The sequence below is a fragment of the Crinia signifera genome, chromosome 7, assembly GCF_055691185.1.
Source record: "Crinia signifera chromosome 7, ASM5569118v1, whole genome shotgun sequence".
NCBI classification, from domain to species: Eukaryota; Metazoa; Chordata; class Amphibia; order Anura; family Myobatrachidae; genus Crinia; species Crinia signifera.
The window spans coordinates 156,570,356-156,591,222 of NC_139223.1; the positions used below are offsets into that span (position 1 = coordinate 156,570,356).

The following is a 20,867-nucleotide window of genomic DNA, read 5'->3' on the forward strand; positions in this document are numbered from 1 at the left end:
GTACTGCAGTATCTACCGTGTGGTGCCTACTACTGCCTCATCTACATGTCTGGTCTGGTGCCCACTGCTGAGAGTCATTCGTATGAGGGAATTGTCTTTTCAATGCATACAACTGATTGCATTCCACTAATGAGAGTAATTGATTGCTGCACCAATCGCCCACTGCTCCTCGGCTGCACTGTGTAAACAGTGCACAATCAAGCCAGATAGGGGTCTTGTTGGATGTTAAACTGATCGAAACAGTTACACACTTGCAGACAAACTCTGTGCTGCACGAAATGCGCACTGCTCCTTGGCTGCACATGGTAAACAGTGCACGATCAAGCCAGATAGGGGTCTTTTTGGGGCCTAGTTTTTTAAACTGCCATCCTGTCTGCTGCTGCAGAGCCACGTGTTTGTGCCGCACACTTGTGTGGCTTAGCATAGTTATCCAGCTACCTCGGTGCAACCTTTTGCCCTAAAACCAATATTGTGAGCTGTTCAGAATAGACTGGAAATGAGTGGAAATTAATGTTATTGAGGTTAATATAGCGTAGGAGCAAAAAAAAAAAAATTCTGCGATTTTAGCCATTTTTATGCATTTTTAACAAAAAAATCAGAACCCAAAACCCCAAAAAATCCAAACACAAAACACTTAGGAGGTGTTTTGCCAAAACCCATTAGAACCCAAAACCTCAAGGTATTCAGAACCCAAAACCCGAAAAGTGGCTGATGCACATCCCTAACATTTACTTGCATTTTATAGGTGAATTTTCAACAAGGCAACCTAGGCATCCACCTAGGACCCAGCAGGGCCCCATAAAGATATCCTGGCAGTCCAAAATGTTCCATGTGGGCAGTTAGTTTATTTTAAATGCAACACAGATATTAATCCTACTTGTACCAAAAGACTTATGCTGGGTACACATCAGAACGATGTGGCCTCAATTCCTCCAATTTCGATACAATCACAACTTATTGTATGTAAATTGGGCATGTTTTAGATCCGATTCTGATCCGCTGCGTATCACTGCTGGTCGTCTGGAGATCCTACCTGCTGCAGTCTGCAGATTTGTCGATTCCTTCTACTAGGTACAGATCGTGAGGTGGTGAGCCGATCCACTGAGATCTGTTCCATACAGATCGTGTGACCATTGTACGATCATATCATGATCGTTCAGGTGTGTGCCCTACATAAGAGCCTGATTCAGATTTGTACGCAATGCCAATGTTGACACAGCTGAGCATTTATTGGTAGACTGAACATGTGCCAAGGTGCTTAATGGATGCCACCTGCAATCACCAGCAAAAATATAGTGCTATGGATTGTTTGAGGAGGGCCCCAAACTGGTATCTTGGCTAGGGTCCATGAGGTCTAAATCCACCTCTGCATAGACCTCTATGGTAACAGAAGCATATAGTACTGCAATTTAGTAATCAATTAAAAGTTGTACCGGAGCACCCCAGGCATCGCTCCATGAGGGGGTCGGGGGCGGGTGACACTGCGCGGGCCGCCCGCCGCGCTCTACGGCCGCGCTGAGCCAAGTCACTGTACTGTTTGATGCAGCAGCGGGCGCCGAGTCACTCCAGGGAGGGGGGGGGGGAGAGTTGCTTACCTCCATCCAGGGGGCACCTGCTCCCAACTGCTGCCCTCCAGTGGCCGGTACATGACAGCGGGGACCTGTAAAGACAAAACATATTCACTTTATCACTGCCAGGTCAAGTGCACATTTTACTGAGACCCTTTGTCCCCATGTTGGCAGCACCAGGCTGCTGTTGTGGGAGAGACCAGGGGTGTAACTATGGGAGGCAATAGAGTCATCTGCCGCCGGACTCCTGCTCCCAGGAGGGCACCTCTCCTCCACTGGTAAAGACCCCCAGAGCTTTCACCAGGAGCTCCAAAAGGGTAAATTCTATGATTAAAAAATAACTTTTAGTAGAAAGAAAATGATCAATATTTTTGCACAGAGAAATGTGTAGCTTTGTGGGAAGCAGATTTTATCATCGTAACATCACTTCCAAATTTTATTAAAATCTATATACAGTAGTTAGCAATAGAGACTACGTAGCAAGAATCAGGGAGCTCTTTTGAATAGAAATTACAAGATCCTCCTATACTTTGCAGCTTTATGACGACCTTGAGACAGACATACGCTGGTTCCCCTTCTGCGTGAATTGCATGTAAACCTCAAATGAAAGCGAGTTTGTTAAAGTATACACGAAAAATAAGGAAGCAGCCTGGGAATAAATACAGTGATTTATAGGTAAAGCAGACAATATTCATAACAGAAACTCTGCAGGCACAGACTGCGGTCATCCCTTCAGTGACGGTTCACTTCCTTCACTCACACTTTTGGGAATAGAAGATTTTAGGCAGAAGCTCACAGAAAATAAATCTGCACCCCAGCAGAATCATGTTACACTGCGAGTGGCCAAATTAAACTGTGCAGAATGATTTGCAATGAGAGGGGCGTGTTTCCTAGTTCATCTCCAATTTGCATACTTCCCAACTTGTGGATGTCCCGCTGTAGACGTGCGTTGAAAATTTTGGGGCGTGACCTAGCGGGAAGGTGGCGTGGCCTGTACTGGTGGTGCTGCTGTGAGACCACGCCCTGTTTTCGCCGCTGTGGGGGTATGCTCAGTAGCTTTGTGAGCTGCTAACTATGCCCCCAGCCCCTCCGGCTGCAGAAACAGCATGTGTGACGGGAGACTCCCAACTGCTTCTCCGCCGTGGGACACTGCCGGCCCCGTGAGGGATGCGGGAACATCCTAAAAAAATGGGATGTTCCCGTGATAAGCAGGAGGAATTGAGGCCACATCGTTCTGGTGTGTACCCAGCATAAGTCTTTTGTGTGTCTCATTTAAAATAAACTAACTGCCCACATGGAACATTTTAGACTGCCAGGATATCTTCTTTATGGGGCCCCTTGGGATCTGCTGGGTCCTAGGTGGGTGCCTAGGTTGCCTTGTTGAAAATTCACCTCTATGTCTATGGAATGCAGGTAAAAGTGCAACCTTCAACTTCATTGGAAAAAGGATTTTTCTAAACTTGCTGATCTCGGTCAGGGCTGCCGAGAGAGGGGGGGGGGTGTTCTAATTACCCGGGCTTGCTGGAGGGACCCGGTGGGGGCCCTGGTTCGACCCCCCTCTGCCCCCAAAGGCAGGGAGTCTCATCATAGTGGCTCCGCCAGCCTGCCTATTAAGCAGCTAATTGTGGCAAATTGCCGTAAGGGGGCAGGGCTTTTGTAATTTCATGCTTGCTTGCTCTTCTGTCAGGGGGGTTTATGGGTACTCAGAACCCCCCCTTCCCCCCCTGCATGCGCTAGTGAGCATGGCCACACATGATTAAATCCACTGCGGTGTGGCCAGCTAAGGATGGAATTGTTTACCATTCGATGGCAGCAAACATTGGAACGCCGCCATCAAATGCTACAACCACTGTCATCACAACAAAAACATTGATGGTGGCAAACCATTGTTATGCAGTGTCCATTCCCAATGATCAGGATGAAATTTGTACACTTAGTAGGATTTTCTACCAGAGCTATAGTAGGGCAATATTGTGCCCTGTGCCAGTCCCACCATCCACCAATGTGATGTTGCAATGTCATGAAGAGGCGACCGGTACCAGGAAACTGAGGGCAATGGGGGGACAACACATTCACAGTATCCCTATATAAGCTGGCATGTATGAAGTGTATACTAGCACTTAATTATGTAACAGATTGGCCCTTATTCAGGTTCACTTGCAAAGGCAAATTCCTTCTCAAATGGACAAACACCCCCCCCCCCCCCTGTTGCATGAATCCCCCGTGCAGGGATATGTATACATCCATCCGTATGCAGCCACACAGAGCAGAAAACATTCGATGGTCACTTACCATCGAATGATTTCCCCTAATGTGGCCACTGCTCACAGCCGCCACATGCTGCATGCATCCACACAGGCATTACCCTGCCTGCTCGGGGCATGACGTCAGTGCCCAAACCAGACAGACAGGGAATTGCCTGCGTTCACTGGGGCCCGCCCAGCGTTTGTATGTGCGCGCCCACTGTTTTTGTGAGCATTCCCATGAAATGCTGGGGGTCCTCCCCGAAATTCCCCCTGCCTGTCATTCACCTAGTGTACGGTCTGTACACGGAATTCTGTGCGCATGTGCAGTTCTCATATGTTCGGATGGCCTGCAAACTTGAAGCCCTATGAACGAGTCTGAATTGGCCCAATGTCCTAAACCCCAGCTACCCGCACAGTTATGTAACATCTCTTTATGCCAGATGCATCAGCTGGTGACTAATAAGGTTTGCAGATGAGTTGTACAGAACAATACACAGCTTCCACCTCTGCAGCTCCCAGGGAGCAGCCTGCTGAGTCTAATACTGAATCCATGCCTGGTCAATAGTAAAACTGTATTTTTACCGGAAGCGGTACATCTGTCAGAATGAACTTAGGTCTACAGTCATTAGGTCAACCCCACTAGGTCGACTGGCAGGAAGGTCGACCTGACTTAAGGTCGACATGGGCCAAGGTCGACATGACTTAAGGTCGAATTTGCATAAAGGTCGACATGAGGAAAGTCGACATGGGTTTTTCACTGTTTTTTGATCCGAATGTCGACACAATCGACATGGACACAGTTGGCCATGAGAATCGGACCCTCGCAGCGCACCTTGGCCCATGTCGACCTTAAGTCAGGTCGACCTTCCTGCCAGTCGACCTAGTGGGGTCGACCTAATGACTGTAGACCTAAGGTTATTCTAATAGATGACCGCATCCCATTTTTACCCATCACAGTAAATTCCCTGGGTATTTATATGCAGTGTTTGTTTACCTAAAGTAAACGGTCAAATGAGGTTTCTTTGTAACAACAGTATTTAAGCAAATAGTATGTTGCCTTTTTTTGTGTGCACATGATAATGAGCCTGTAAGAAACATAATATATAACTTGTACACACGTATGTAGGGAGAACTATGGGGATGTATGTGCTGGGGGTCTCATTCATGTTTAAACGCTATAGGCGATTATCACGCAATGCAGGGGTTACTGGTAGAAGGTGCATGTGCTGCGATCAGAAACAGAATGTTACGCTCGCAATGCGGATTACCCCCGATGGTATTCGGCAGGGCGGCCTCTCTGGCGTTTGGTAAGCTTCAATCGTCGCAGCTTACCAAGCCAACCAGAATCAGTCCCAATCTATGGATCAGATCCAATGAGTTTGGGACTGGGCATTGGATATGATTTCCCACTTTTCACGTGTTTTTCAGCCTGATGCATGGAAATTGTGTAGAAAAGAGTCCCATCGCACTAGTATATAGCGGCATTAACCCTTTGAGTGCCAACTGCTGCGAGAGACGCGCCGTAGTCGAGGAATTTGAATCGCTTTGGCTTTTGCTGACAAATGATCTGAAGTCAATCAAGTTTAGATAAATATTGCTCCCCAACAAAATGTTGTGAGTGGGGATGGTACTTTTTAGTGGATATTTTGCACATCTCTCACAGCATCGTTGGCACTCAAAGGGTTAAGTCTTTTTTTTTTTTTTACAAATTCCACTAGCCTACAAGAGATGGACATATATGGTGGTGTATATTCTATGAGGTACATTTACTAAGATGGGAGTTCTACTGGAGATGGGGTGGTGCTATGGGCAACCAATCATATACTGGACCTTATTCTGGTCCATGCGTTCCCATGCAAATATGCACGGGAACGCAATGTTTTTGTTTTGTGCATGCAGAGCGTTTGCCGGTTGCTCACACACAACAGTGCGGCCGTGGGGTGGCGGGCCGGGGGATTCGCCCATGGGAATGCCCAGCTTTTCATGGGCATTCCCATGAAAACGCTGGGCTTTTCATGATAATGCCCCAATGATGCGGGTGCCAGGGGCGGGGAGCTGACATCACCACTTGGCGACCATTGAATCATGTGGGTGTCGCCCCATGGGCTATGAATGGATGTTTATGCAATGCAAGCGGTGGCTGGACTATAAAATACACACAGCGCTGCGAACTTTGCAGCGCTGCGTGTCAACTAGAATAAGGTCCCCTATCTATTATCTTTTAGAAGGTGATAAATAAGTACATTTACCCCGTGTGTAAATGTAAATCAGGACACTTATCAGGGGGGACTTCTGGGACTCCAGTCATGGGCCTAGAAAGAAAGGGGGCCCAGGACTGGAGTTTAAAAACTATGATATGATGTTACATACTGTAGTTCAAATTTCTCTTGAAGCAATGTAGAGGTTGAGTAGTGAGGCCAGTGCTGCAGACACAGGTCTCCCCAGTCATTCCAGATGTGCCAGGGAGGGAAGGAGGGCCCTGCCTATTTTGTCAGCCCTGGGCCCCACAATTTCTGATGGCAGCCCCAACGTAAAGGATAGTATAAGTGCTTCCTACAAATGTGCATCATAATGTGCAAGGGCTGGGACATCCACTTTGAGCGGCATCTATCTCTGTGCATCTGACTGCCACCGCCCAAGAATGCCCAATACATTGCAGACTCCATGCATCTCGATCAGTACTGCAGTGGTGCAGTACATACACCATGTAACGCATGCGCCATTCAAATGTTTAGGCATTCTCGTGCATGGGCAATAGCAAATCACCAATTGACGTGAACATTATCAGTATAGAGATATTATGTAGTGCCAATTCTCCATCATTACAGCAAATCTCTAAGTGTGCACAGTGCCAGATTAAGCCTTCGGGGGGGGGGGGGGGCGGAGCACTTTAGACAGTGGGGCCCCTTGCACTTGTCATTACTGGCCGCAAACTGCATGGGATAATATTACACTGTCAAAACACAGAGTAAAGACAGTATAAACTTGGTCAATGGGTAACTGCAGGGGATATATATATATATATGTATACATACATACCACATGAAAAGCCTGTGTTTGTCCCTCTGCACCTTACTCTGTAGGACTGTAGGAGACTTCGCAGTCCCAGTGCTGCCTCTGATTAAAAACCCTCCCATGACTAGGCTGCTGCTGTCCTCCATGGACCTTAGAAGCATGTAATGAGCTCCACCAATTAATGTTCAGCACAAACCTCTCAGCCTCTGCACTCTTGTGCAATGTGTCATGGGACTTATTCAACTCCCAGTAATGCACTGCACACTTGTGCAGTCAGTATGTCTTGGCCCACCATGCTCAGCACCATGAATCATTGTCACATTAGCAGATAGGTGAAGCTGCAGCAATACCCCACTCCCATGCACAAAACCTTTAGCTAAAAAATAATAATTAAAAATACAAGCCAACCACAGGGGGCCCCTAGCTAGAGGGGGGGCCCATGTGTACTGATCCCCGTTGCCCCTACTTTAATCCGGCCATGGGTGTGCAATATCTTTATTTCAGGGACATGCATGCAAAGCACAACCTGCCAATGAATTCTAAAACCCATTTCCTGTGATAGCCTGGGCTTTGCAGTAGCTCCATAGTAGCAGTTCCAGACTACAGCGGATCAGAGATGTGGTAGTAAAAGTCGCTTTATTAAAAAAGCAATGAGGGAATTATTGCATTTATTTGTTTTCTGTGACCTACTGTTTACTTAGCCACTGGGATTGTCTGTGTGTACTGAACATAAAATATAGTATTGCTCCTTTGCGTTGTGTATAGGGAATATTGCATTACATTATTTTCACAGTAAATAAAAAGTAGAACATACAGTAATAACTTTTTTCTTTTTATGCTTTTAAATTAGAAAACGTATCTTCCTTGATCATTTGGTAAATCATAAGTAGACTGTGAGGAGTAAGCATGTCACTCTACACCAGGGGTGGGGAACCTCAGGCCCGGGTGCCGTATGCGGCCCCCATAGCCGGTCTGAGTGGCCCTCCCACCGGCCCAGCGGCTTTGCTGGGAGTCAAGTACAGGGGAATTCTCGCAATAGGTCCGTAGTTCCTCTTAATCAACAGCAGCTGGAGACTGTCAGTCCTATTCAGTGGCAGCCGCCATAGCGTGGGACGACTGCAGCAGGACAATTTGTAAGAGAAATTTTTACATATGGCCCCCGAAGGATTTTTTCCCCATACAAACGGCCCTTGGCACAAAAAAGGTTCCCCACCCCTGCTCTACACAATAAAGAAAGATGCTACTGTTAGATGCCGCTGTCCGGGATCTCCAACACCCGGACAGCCGGCGGACGTCAGGGGGCACGTGAGCACTGGGGGCAGTCATCGGCAGCATCTCACGCCTCACTCTGGACTCGGGCGTCGGGGCGTTGCTAGGCAATGTCCCCGAACTTCCGCCCGGCGGCTTCCCGCGTCGCCAGCTGACGTCAGCTAGGCGGCGCGAGTTTTTTTCAAATAAAGAGACGGCGTCTGCTGGGCACAGATGCCGGTTATAGCTTCTCAAGCTGCTTCCCAGTCCCTGGCGCAATTTCTGCTTCCAGCCTCCCAGATTTGTTCCTGGACCTTTCATTGGTCTCCTGTCAGTGTCTGCTGGTGGGAACCGGAGTCTACCATCCTGCTCCTGTGTCCCAGCCCAGCTTCCCTGGTGATCTCCCTAGGTCACGTAAGTGCTCCTGTGGAGCCTGGTTCTTTTCTTTTGGAGCTGCCTAGCTCTGGTGCCATTAGGCTGTCCAGCCATTTGTTTGGTTATCCTTTGTGGGGTATTGGACTTTGCCCCGCTGTGGGCTTAGCCCACACTCCTATATCTGTTAGTTACCTGTTACCTTATTGCCCTTGCCCACCATTAGTTCTTTCTCTGATAGGCAGGGCCTTCCCTTCTCCTGTCCCTGTCTTTGTTTTGGGGATTCGCTGCCAGCCTTGTTATTATTATTTTATGTGGAGATTCCCCTTCACTTGTCTCTTGTGCCTGCGACTGGGTCGCATTCCCATATTTGGCCCGGTGCCGGCAGACAGGGGTACATTACAGTCAGGCCCGGTAGTTAGTCCATCCTTTTGAGTTACCCCTGATGATCGCCTACCCTTTGTCCCCACATAGACCTAGCTGCATTTAGGTCTTACAAACCAATGAAGGTAATGGAATGCATATCCCAAAGAGTGCTGTAGGGAGCAGACATAATGGGGCAGATGTATTAAGCCTTAACAAGAGATAAATGAAAGTGTGATAAGGAGAGATAAACGTCCAGCCAATCAGCTCCTTACTGACTTTTTTCAAACACAGCCTGTAACATGGCAGTTAGCAGGTGATTGGCTGGACGTTTATCTCTCCTTATCACCCTTGCATTTATCTCTATTTAAGGCTAAATACATCTGCCCCAATGCCCTAGTGTCGGGTAGATTGGAGCCAGGGTTAGACAGTTGAACTGTAAATTGTGTTACATACAGATATAATCTAATCTCCCTTAACTACAAACTGATTTCCCCTCCCCTTGTACTGTGAATAATTTTCCACATATCGCACAGCTTCACTCAACCCTATTATCACACTTTTTACATTTTTCACAAACCATATTTATTCATACAATACAGTAGCGCTTTGCAATTAGCACTCTGCACATCGCGGCTGATGTTCTCATTTGCAAGCTCTCAGTCAAGCAGATTTTCTGCAGAAATAAAAATGAATAATTTAAAATAGATTGAATTTATTTTCAACTTTCTAAAAGGGCAGAAGGCTCATCTTATGGCCATTATCCTGATCCAGAGATGGACACAGAAGACACAGCAGCTGTGGATGCAGCTGCTATTTGAAAATATACAGGTACCTCCTGAATGCTTGTGTTATCTGCAGCTGCATCCCACAATGCAACATCAGATCACCCGGTGCAAACATTAGCCATCAGTATAAGCCGCAGGCAGGGCCTGATTAACCAATAGGCTGGTTAGGCTGCAGTCTAGGGCGCCAGGGCTGGGGGAGGGGGGGGGGAGGGGGGCAGCCGAGGAATAAAACTAAGGCCTAATTTAGTGCTAGCTGGGAAGCCTAATTCCAATTTCTCCTTCAAATGCCACAAGCATTAGATCCTACATACCAGTTGTTGCTTGCCTACTCTCCCGGAATGGCAGAGAGGCTCCTGAAAATCGTGTCCCCTTCCGGCCCCTCGTAAAGGTAGACAAGTCTCCCGCTCCCCCCACCCACAGCCTCCGCACGCTCCCCCCTTCACCGCTGCACCAAGCCTGCCGAGTCCGGGATTTTGAGAATCTGCAACAAAATGCAGCTAATTGCATAATTTTGCGTCATTTTAGCCCCTACTCCAATCCACAGACCAGTGAATTGCTGAGTTTGAGTGGCATGTGGGCGGGGCTTGCTGACATCAGCCTAGTCCCTCCCCTCCTGGCAGCAGTATCTGGTATCCTCCACGGGCTTCTCCCAGAGAGGAGGAAAAAAAAGTCGGTATGTATGGTATTAACCTAGGGCACCTGGAACATTTACCCCTGCTCGAAGTATGGTCAAAAAATTAACATTGCAGAGGGCAGAAAATCTGTGTCGGAAGACGCAGACACTAGCCTGTGCACTTTTTGGGAAACCCTTCCCGCCAACCAACCCTTACTGACCCCTAAATGGCTGCAGGCTGTCAATCAGACTGCGGATTAGGGGGCACTGTGTCAAACAACACAGGACCCATTACGCACATGCGCAGAACGGGTCCTGCATGATTACATGCAGTTCTTCCTAAGCCTCAGTCAGACAGTGGGTGTTCAGAGCTGGAAGGTATGCACAGTCCATCCACCACTGAAGATGTATGCTAACCATCGAATGCACAGTCAGACAGGTGGTGTTCGGAGCTGGAAGGTATGCACAGTACATCCACCACCGAAGATGTATGCTAACCATCGAGTGCACAGTCAGACAGGTGGTGTTCAGAGCTGGAAGGTTTGCATAGTCCAACTACCACCGAAGATGTATGCTAACCATCAGGTGCACAGTCAGACAGGTGGTGTTCAGAGCTGGAAGGTTTCCATAGTCCAACTACCACCGAAGATCTATGCTAACCATCAGGTGCACAGTCAGACAGGTGGTGTTCAGAGCTGGAAGGTATGCACAGTCCATCCACCACCGAAGATGTATGCTAACCATCGAGTGCACAGTCAGACAGGTGGTGTTCAGAGCTGGAAGGTATGCACAGTTCATCCACCACCGAAGATGTATGCTAACCATCGAGTGCACAGTCAGACAGTGGGTGTTCAGAGCTGGAAGGTATGCACAGTCCAACCACCACCGAAGATGTATGCTAACCATCGAGTGCACAGTCAGACAGTGGGTGTTCAGAGCTCGTAGGTATGGACAGTTCAACCACCACCAAGGATGTATGCTAACCATCGAGTGCACAGTCAGACAGTGGGTGTTCAGAGCTGGAAGGTATGCACAGTCCATCCACCACCGAAGATGTATGCTAACCATCGGGTGCACAGTCAGACAGTGGGTGTTCAGAGCTGGAAGGTATGCATAGTCCATCCACCACCGAAGATGTATGCGAACCATCGGGTGCGCATACTCTCCTGAATCAGACCCTGTACGCCCTGGAATTAAATTAAATATAAGACCTCTAACCAGAGTCATTTTAAGAAAGAAGGAGGCTCATGTACAGCCTTCTCCATTCAACGCCCCCTCCTCTGTGCAGTGCTATAGAGTCTGATCACTAGAGGGATCAGACTAGTGCCAACATATCCGCAAAATGGGTGCAGAGTGTGCCGCAGCATGATTCTCCCTCTATGCCGACTTGGATGGAGACGTAAGAACAAGTCGGTTTAAAAAAAGAGGTTAGTTGAGCGCCCACTAAGCTATTTGCTTAGTTTTCCGCGTCCCCTCGCGGGGAGCGCTGCGCTCGCCATGCTATGGGCTCGGTGGCTCACTGCACTCACCACACTATGTAAAATCAACTCCATGCTGACATGGATAGTGGGGGTATGAGCGTACTAACTATAGTGGGTGCACAACTAACATATAAGTACCAAACAAGTTTAACCTCAATTCATAGTTTTATGGACTTCTTCAGTAACTAGAGATGATTCATTAACAATTTTCTTAATTAGAGCATTAGAAGCAGATTCGGCCTTCAGTAAACCTCAGCGAACGTATGTTTCTGTTTTAAGTTTGTGCCGCCCTGATGCTCTAGAACTTTTCTGGTTAGCATTTCCTGTCTACTATATTCTTGGCAAACGATATCAAAGAGGAAGCTTATTTTTATTTGTACAAACACATTATGTATTTGGTATTGTATCTGTTCTGTGTGCTGGTCAAATAATTGCTGTTCTGACTACCAACCTACAACTTCAACAAGATAAAGATGCGGGTTTTAATGCTGCGCTCTGTCACTGAAATTCTACAAATATTTTGATAACAAATTGTTTTATTGTAAACGTAAAGTGATTGATATATTCATTGACTTTCATGAACAAATATCTATATTTACATGCGCATATTATGGTTATATACAGTGATATTAACAGTGATCCTACACCCAAATTCAAGCTAGAACTAGAACAACACTTAAAGAAGGGAAGCGAAATAGGCATTATCAATCCACAGGAACTCAAAATTCATCCAAATCCAAAACCCAGTCATACCGGTATTCTTCTATCTGCCAAAAATCAACAAGAATCCAACCAAACCACCAGACCTATCATATCTGGAATAAATTCACTAACCTCAAATCTCTCACACTACATTGACACCTTTCTTCAAACGTACGTACAAAAACAAAAATCATACATAAGAGACACAACACACATACTAAATCACTTACAGCACCGAACATGGGAGGATGACTTCAGGTTAGTCACAACAGATGTAACCTCACTATGCAGCATAATTGACCATGACCAAGGCACAGGAAGTATGAAATACCATCTAGACCAGTGATTTTCAACCTTTTTCAGGTCGCGGCACACCAGACAAGACTTCAAAATTGCCAAGGCACACCAACATTTTTTAATCAGATATTCCAGATATTTTGCATACCATAATGCCAGTTACATGTTATATCACACACATTAATGGCCATTACAAGTTATGCCACACATCGTGATGCCAATTACAAGCTATGCCATATACCGCAATGGCCATTACACATTATGCCAGGACTCAACAAATTTCTTGCAAACGAGGGATAATATGGACAGTGCGCGCCGAAGGCGCGCGCCAAATTTTTTAACATAATGCCAACACACCGCACACCCATTATATAGTATACCACATGCCATAATGGCCATTACATGTTATGCCACACACCGTAATGCCCATTGCACATTTTAGTGAACTTTGTAATTCCGATTACACATAAGCCCACACATGATGCCCATGACATACTATGTAACACTCCGCAATGCCCATGACATACTATATAACACTCCGCAATGCCCATGACATACTATATAACACACCGCAATGCCCATGACATACTATATAACACACCATACACATTTGACACAAAAGTGCCACTTACCTACATGCTCAATGCCAGGGGCTTCATGCTCGATGCCAAGGTGGACTGAATTTGCTCGTTGCCAAGGGGGACAGAACTGTGCAGTGGCCCACTCCTGGCTCCCGTCCGCTATTTGCAATTCAATGCACCGCCAGTAGTGTGCAGCAGGGAGGGAGGGTGGGAGGGTATCTGCAGTGGGGTGGGAGGGTGGCTGGGAGGGTATCTGCAGTGGGGTGGGAGGGTGGCTGGGAGGGTATCTGCAGTGGGGTGGGAGGGTGGCTGGGAGGGTATCTGCAGTGGGGTGGGAGGGTGGCTGGGAGGGTATCTGCAGTGGGGTGGGAGGGTGGCTGGGAGGGTATCTGCAGTGGGGTGGGAGGGTGGCTGGGAGGGTATCTGCAGTGGGGTGGGAGGGTGGCTGGGAGGGTATCTGCAGTGGGGTGGGAGGGTGGCTGGGAGGGTATCTGCAGTAGGGTGGGAGGGTGGCTGGGAGGGTATCTGCAGTGGGGTGGGAGGGTGGCTGGGAGGGTATCTGCAGTGGGGTGGGAGGGTGGCTGGGAGGGTATCTGCAGTGGGGTGTAAGGGTGGCTGGGAGGGTATCTGCAGTGGGGTGGGAGGGTGGCTGGGTGAGTGCAGGAGGGTGGGAGAGTGGGTGGGAGTACACCATACTAAGTTAGCCAGCCGATGGTTAGCCGGCCCGCTCACCTCACTCCCCCCCACCTCCTCCTCCCAGTGTGCGTCCGTGTGCAAACCCCCCTCCTGCCTGTGCTTACACGTCGACGACCCCTCCCCCCTGTCAGTGTGCGTCCAGTGTGCCGCTCACGGCTCCCCCGCTATGTACGGGAGAGAGACGTGCTGTGCTGATATGTAATATTCATATCTCCCGCTGCTGGACCACTAGCCAATGGGCGCTCGCGGTCCAGCAGCCACCAGTTGATTGGCTGCTGGACCGCAAGCGCCCATTGGCTAGTGGTCCAGCGGGATATATGATTATTGCATAGCAGCACAGCACGTCTCTCGAGTCCTGGACAGTGCACAGCGGGGGAGCCGTGAGCGGGCGGGCAGTGCGCACATGGACGCACACTGACAGGGGGGGCGGATGATGCCGAGCCGCCTGCCCGTCCCCCCTGTCAAAGTGAAACTCCGCTGGTGTGTCGCCGTGACCCGAGGCATGGCGGCACACCTGTCAGCTGGCCGCGGCACACTAGTGTGCCGCGGCACACCGGTTGAAAATCACTGATCTAGACCAAGACGCCACAATTCCACCAGAACAGACCAAATTCATCCTAAAGAGGTCAGTCCCCATTTTTCCAGACTAGGAACAGTTTAATACAGAAGGAGCTGTCCAAGTGCTGAACTATGTTCAGAAAAAGTGTTCCATTAAAGTTAATATATAAGAGACGTAGTCATTATCACTAATAAGCCCTAAATATAAAGAAATAACTCACCCAATATATTTTTTTAAATATATACTGGGTGAAATTTACTAAGATGTGAATTCTACTTCACATGCTATGGGTAACCAATAAGATCCTGTCTACTATCTTCTAGAGGCTGCTAAATAAATAAGAAGTAGATTCTGATTGGTCTCCCGTAGCAACATCACATGTGAAGTAGAACTCACATCTTAGTATATTTCCCCCTATGTATCTTTTATTGGCAGTTGTATCAGAAACTGACAAAATAATGTTAAAAAAAAACACACGAGGTGAGCAAAAACAACATTAACATGTAAAGCATTTGAACACAATACACTCTGGGGGTGATTCAACAGTGACCAACAGGGGGCGAATTTTACCCCATTCAGATGAGGTATATGCATGGGGACAACAGCCTGAAGCAGGAAAACGTCCAGCTTTTTATGGGCATCCCCATGAAAATGCTGGTCCGATGCCTGCTCAGGGTGGGCGGCTGACATCACACGATCTGCAGAGTAAATAAAAGTCAGTTTATGAACAATTTTTATTTTAGTTTAAAAAATTGTTCATAAATCTGCCTCATAGGGCAGCGCGATCTATATCCCAAAGGTGTAACTTCTCTTCCATGTATCTGACAGTAGTATATCCACAGAGTTATAGAACTTGGAGAGCATTACTGTGCATACTCCATACTTCAAATCCCAAACCAAGATGGCCGCTGACCCTATTACTGCACATGTGCGGCAGCGTCTTGTCACTGTGATAGGGCGTAACAGTGGGAGTCAGATGTCTTCCAGATGTGTCAGAGAGACCTGTGATTACTGTCATTTTATTATTACCAGTTATTTATATAGCGCACACATTCCGCAGCGCATTACCTTAGAGCTACTGCTCAGGGCCATCTTAACGACATTGTGGGCCCTAAGCAAAGCAATGCACTGGAGCCCCTTCTTAAGTTAAAAAATCATCACTTCCCGCAGTCTACCCACCTGCTATCAGCCACCCATCAATTAGCAGGAATACAGCCAGTAACTGTTTGGCTGCAGGCCGGTATAGAACATTTTCCAGCAGCTCTAATTTTGTGTAATTCACAATCAAAGCAGCCGGGCAGCCACCTCTACTAGTCTCACAAGAAGAAAAAAGAACAGCGCCAATCCAGAGATAAATATTCAAATAAATTTTTACTTAATAGCATAGACAATAGACAGCAATCACCGGCCGGTGCAATTTAAAAAAATATACAACAAATACACAACATTAATTAAAAGAAGAGATAGTAATTTATTTTTTTCCCTTTAACGTGTTTCTCCACCTGAATAGTCAGCGGCTTCCTCATAAAGGTTTGTGCACGCGGGTGCATTTCAACTGAAAATGAGGCCTGGACGTAATTTACTAACCAGGCCTCATTTTCAGTTAAAACGTACGCGCGTGTACAAACCTTTCTGAGGAAGCCGCTGACTACTCACAAATACAGCTGTTTGCACCACCCATATTGCCGCCTACCTATCAGCTGCTTACACCCGTGGAGGAACCCTGAAGGGCTGCTTATTTTGGAAAAGAACCAGCAGCCGGGTCACCACGGTATAGACGGTGGACATTACTACGGCGGAAGCAAGGCTGGCGAGCTGAGGCTCAAGTTAATGCACCACTCTGCACTTTATCCATACCTACATCTGACTGGCTAATAATGGTAACTAACAATTTATCTTTGTTGGCATGCAAGCATTATTCAAGTTAACCTGTGAGAGAGCTTGTTGACCTGAAACTGAATTTACTAACACACTAATTCCGATGCCACTTACCATATTAACAGAAAGTTGATTTATATATTTTAGATAAATTAATATATCTTCTTTTAATTAATGTGTATTTGTTGTATATTTATTTAAATTGCACCGGCCGGCGATTGCAGTCTATTATCTATGCTATTAAGTAAAAATAAATTTTAATATTTATCTCTGGATTGGCGCAGTTCTTTTTTTTCTTGTTTGGTTTCTGTTTGTTTAAATTTTTTGTTGTTATTAAAGAAACAGCAGCAGATCCAGAGTATATACAGTAGATCTGCACTCCATCACTTGTCCTTCTTTTAGTCTCACAAGAAACTCCAGAGGCACCAGCAAACCCCTGCTAGAAGGTCCCTAGAATTGAGGGATCCTAAATAAACCCATATGTTAAGATAGTGCTACTACTACTTCTAGCGAGCCTGGTACCGCTTATATCCAGTAACGCTACCCAGATACAGTCTGGTGAACTGTATGCTCTGCTTCATGCAACAAGTCTGTGTATGTAGCCTGAGGATCGCTGGGCATATTTGTTCTTAAAATGGGCAAAACCATGTGCACTGCAGGTGAGGCAGATGTAACATGTGCAGAGAGAGTTAGATTTGTGTGTTGAAACTGAAATCTAACTTGAACTGTAAAATTAAAGCAGCCATTATTTACCCTGCACAGAAACAATATATCTCACAAATCCAACTCTCTCTTTCTGCACATGTTCCATCTACCCCACCTGCAGTGCAGCATGGTTTTGCCCAATTTGAGAACAAAGTTGTCCTGCGATTAGGTTTGAATTTTGCCCAAATGCATGACTGTTGTTAAATACCAGGCGGTTCATTGTCTCATTGCATTTGCTGGTGTGTACACTCACTCTGCCATACCACTGCCACCTGTACACACATATTCCAACAAGTATAAAAGTAGAAACTGTTGATGAGGGTGCAATATATATGGGCCCCGGAGGTCAGGAGAACTTGGCCATTGTGCAGCTTAGAAGGCAGCCCATTAAGGATGCCAATCCCAGGGTTCGGGATTGAAAAATGCTAAACCCCGAGATTGGCTTCCCTAATAACACCCCCTTCCCAAACTGGCCACATTAACTCACCTGTGCGAGTGTGCAGCCAGGAGCAGGACGGGCATTGCGGCTGGGAGCAAGGTGGGCGGTGGTGCATCCTGCCACAAATCGCGGGGATATCGCATCCATAATAATTGCATATTCACAAACATATGCGATTATTAACGCAAAGGACTGATAAGAGCTGTCATTTGCGATGTGCCCCTGTCACCGGACTTCCGGGTCTGAGACCCAGAAGTCCCTCTGTGCAGAGTGACAGTGCCAGAAGCAGGGCATGCCTGGGAGGGATGCGTGATGGAACCCTCAACCAGCGCTGCATAGAGAATACCACAGGATTCTATTGGGTAACGCCTGGCATTACTCTCCGCATCGGAAAATGTGGTAATAACCCTGAAAATTGGGTTTTTACCGAATTTATTATTTATTGCATCCTGCCCATTATTTTTTCTTCCAAAAGTGGCAAAGCTATGGAATGCTCTTGAAGGGTGACATTCAGATGGGCGGTGATTAGGAAGCAAACAATGCTTACAGCATACCCTCCAACATCATAGGGGAGAAACCTGTGCAAATTCAGAACGGGGCATGGTCATAGGTAAAGGGTGCGTGGCCAAGCCTACTTTCAATGGATTGTTGGAGACCCAGGAAATCGGTACAAAGCACTTTTTGGCTTGTACAGGCCATAAAAACGCTATTGTACCGGCCAAAAAAGGTACAGTTGGAGGATATGTTACAGTAAATTGGGGATCACATTCCAAAGTCTCTAAACATCTCTAAAAGAAGCAGTTGCTCTTGTGATCTATGAAGAGGCTTAGCTGCCGCCTTAAACATTTCCATAGACAGCAGTTACGATGTCTAGAGAAGCTACTTTACATTCACAAGCCATGCAATTACAAAGCATTATTAAAAGTGGCACTTAAACTGTACAAATCCATACTTAAGTCACTTTCATTACAAGTCTACTTATCAAACCTACTCCTTGATGTTGGGTATAACAGCCTGCTCCACTCCAGCAGCGAATGAGTTGAAATCTTGTCCCTTGTTATTTGAAGATTGCATTATTTATTACATATGCCAAAATAACTCTTAACCAGAACGTATGTGTGCTGCTTACTTTGTGCTATTATTCTGAAAAGTGACAGAAGTGAAGGCGCTGACTGACGTTTTATATTCGCAAAAATTCATGAGATTCAACGTGAGGCTTAAGCTGTTACAGTACTAACTAAAGGTCATTCTTTATATGGGGATTATCTGATTTTTCTTGACAGTGTGGTATACACATGAAAAGCTAAGGGAAGGAAATCTTGACAAGAATGCTTCATCAATGCGGTTTACAATAGAGAAAATGAGGTAAAGCAGAACATTTTGACTTTAAATATCGCATCTAGATATTTCATGCGTTAGGTGCAAAAAGCAATGAAGCAATTGGTGCCGTATATGGGCGCTGAAACGGATTGCGGCAAATCGAAACAAACAATAAAGAAAGCAACAGATAAAAGCTTTAACAGTCATTTGTCAGCTGAGTCTGTTTGATAGCAGATCCCTGGCTTAGGAAGGTCTTGGATCAGTAGCTTCATTGGAGTCTGTGGAATGTTTCAGTCTTTAAAACTTTTGTTACGTTTATTGTTCCAAATCTCTACAGTTTCTGCTACTCCGTGATTGCACAAACAACCAATCAGATCCTAGCTGTTATTTTCCAAAATATTCTATAAAATAGATAAGTAGAATCTGGTTGCTATAAGCGACGTCACTTCTAAAAACCCGAACTTTAGTACATATATATACCCCTTAATGTGGAGAGAGTTTAACAGGGAATCATTTAATGATACAATAACTTAACAATAAGTAGGATCATTGCCAACTAAAATTATTATTAGTCTTTTATATACCTGACGGCATGAGGCATTTTACATAATAATAAGAATAATAACTGTCAAAATAATAGTTAAAAAAAATCATATAAAATAATGAAATAATAATAAACAAAGATTTTCTTTTATGTAGGAGAACATATAAAAATTTCAGAATTGGTTACTATACATTCCATGCCCCCCATGTGTTATTTGCATTGGCTATACCCTTAACCCTTAAAGGCCACACCCTTTATGATAAAACAGTGACTAAGGGAGTTATTCAATCTCCCGCAGCCATTCCCAACAGGGGAGATGGCAGCAGGGCCCTATTCAATGCTGTCTTCCTCGACAGCATTGCACAGGGGATCTCGGCAAAACGAGCCCGACTTCACAAGCAGTTGGGCTCGTTCTGCCGAGAACGGCCGGGAATTGATTCCCACCCGCTTTTTGCGGCTATGCCCCATTCTCGACCCACGGCAGGCAGGACATTGAATCCTGCCTGCAAAATGTCGGTCGAGCAGTCCGAGAACAGGACAGGGTTGCAGCTGTCGGGCCAGCCCGACAGACCTGACTCAACATTGAATACCCCCCTAAACCTTGAAATACAGAGTAAGGAAAAAACGAAACATTGTCCAAAAAGGATAATAAAGATATATTTAAAGAAAAAACTCTAGTTCCAAGTGGAGATCATATTCAATTTGAATATTTATATTGTGCAAAAATTTAATGCATATTCCAAAATAATGTTGCAGTTACACTGTACTTATAGAGATGCACAAACTGTAATGAGTACCTTCAGCCCTTCACCCACATTCACCCAGGGGCAATTATAGGGTGGAGCACAATCAGTGCAATTGCTCCCTGCCTGCACAGGCAACTCTTTGGCCTCACTGTACACACTACTGTGTGTGGGACTGAGAAGAAAACTTTTGCTTCTGCCTGGCAGGGACTTCTTTTTTTTTTTTTAAATAGAGTATTTTTATTTCACAGGTCATTAATACAGAACAGAACAGCAATCAAATACTGTGCATGTGGAACAGTCAATCAAGATCCGGCATTAAATATCAAAATGTACAAACAGTTCACATACAATATCATCTTATTACAATGTATTAAAGATTATAATAAAAAGTTCAATTGATGATGAGAGGTGGTATTGCCATCTTATTCTGACTGAATATCTAAGCATTTGATTTTATTTATTTATTTATTTGAGTTTAAGAGAAACAGTAGAGAGGAAACAGAGATGAAAGAGAGAAAGAGATTAGTAGTCATAGATTAATGCGCATACTATGGGAATCATTTCCGATTAGAGTAATATAACTATGCATGGTTTGGGTTGATCGGCTCACACAAGTATATGAACAATATAGTTCTCCCCCCCCACGGTCAAACACCACAGCCCAGCAGTGTGTCATCAGGAATGTGCTGAGTGTGGAGACTCCAGC

At 45.9% G+C, this 20,867-nt stretch overlaps 1 long non-coding RNA gene across 1 annotated transcript in view; it reads left to right on the plus strand.

The window, feature by feature from the left end:
- LOC146019574 (uncharacterized) overlaps positions 1-20,638 on the plus strand; it is a 78,741-nt gene extending 58,103 nt beyond the window's left edge. Inside the window, exons 2-3 of the long non-coding RNA XR_014450610.1 lie at positions 18,835-18,916; positions 20,410-20,638. This is a non-coding gene — a long non-coding RNA (uncharacterized LOC146019574). The remainder of the gene's footprint in view (positions 1-18,834; positions 18,917-20,409) is intronic.
- The last annotated feature ends 229 nt before the right edge of the window (positions 20,639-20,867 follow it).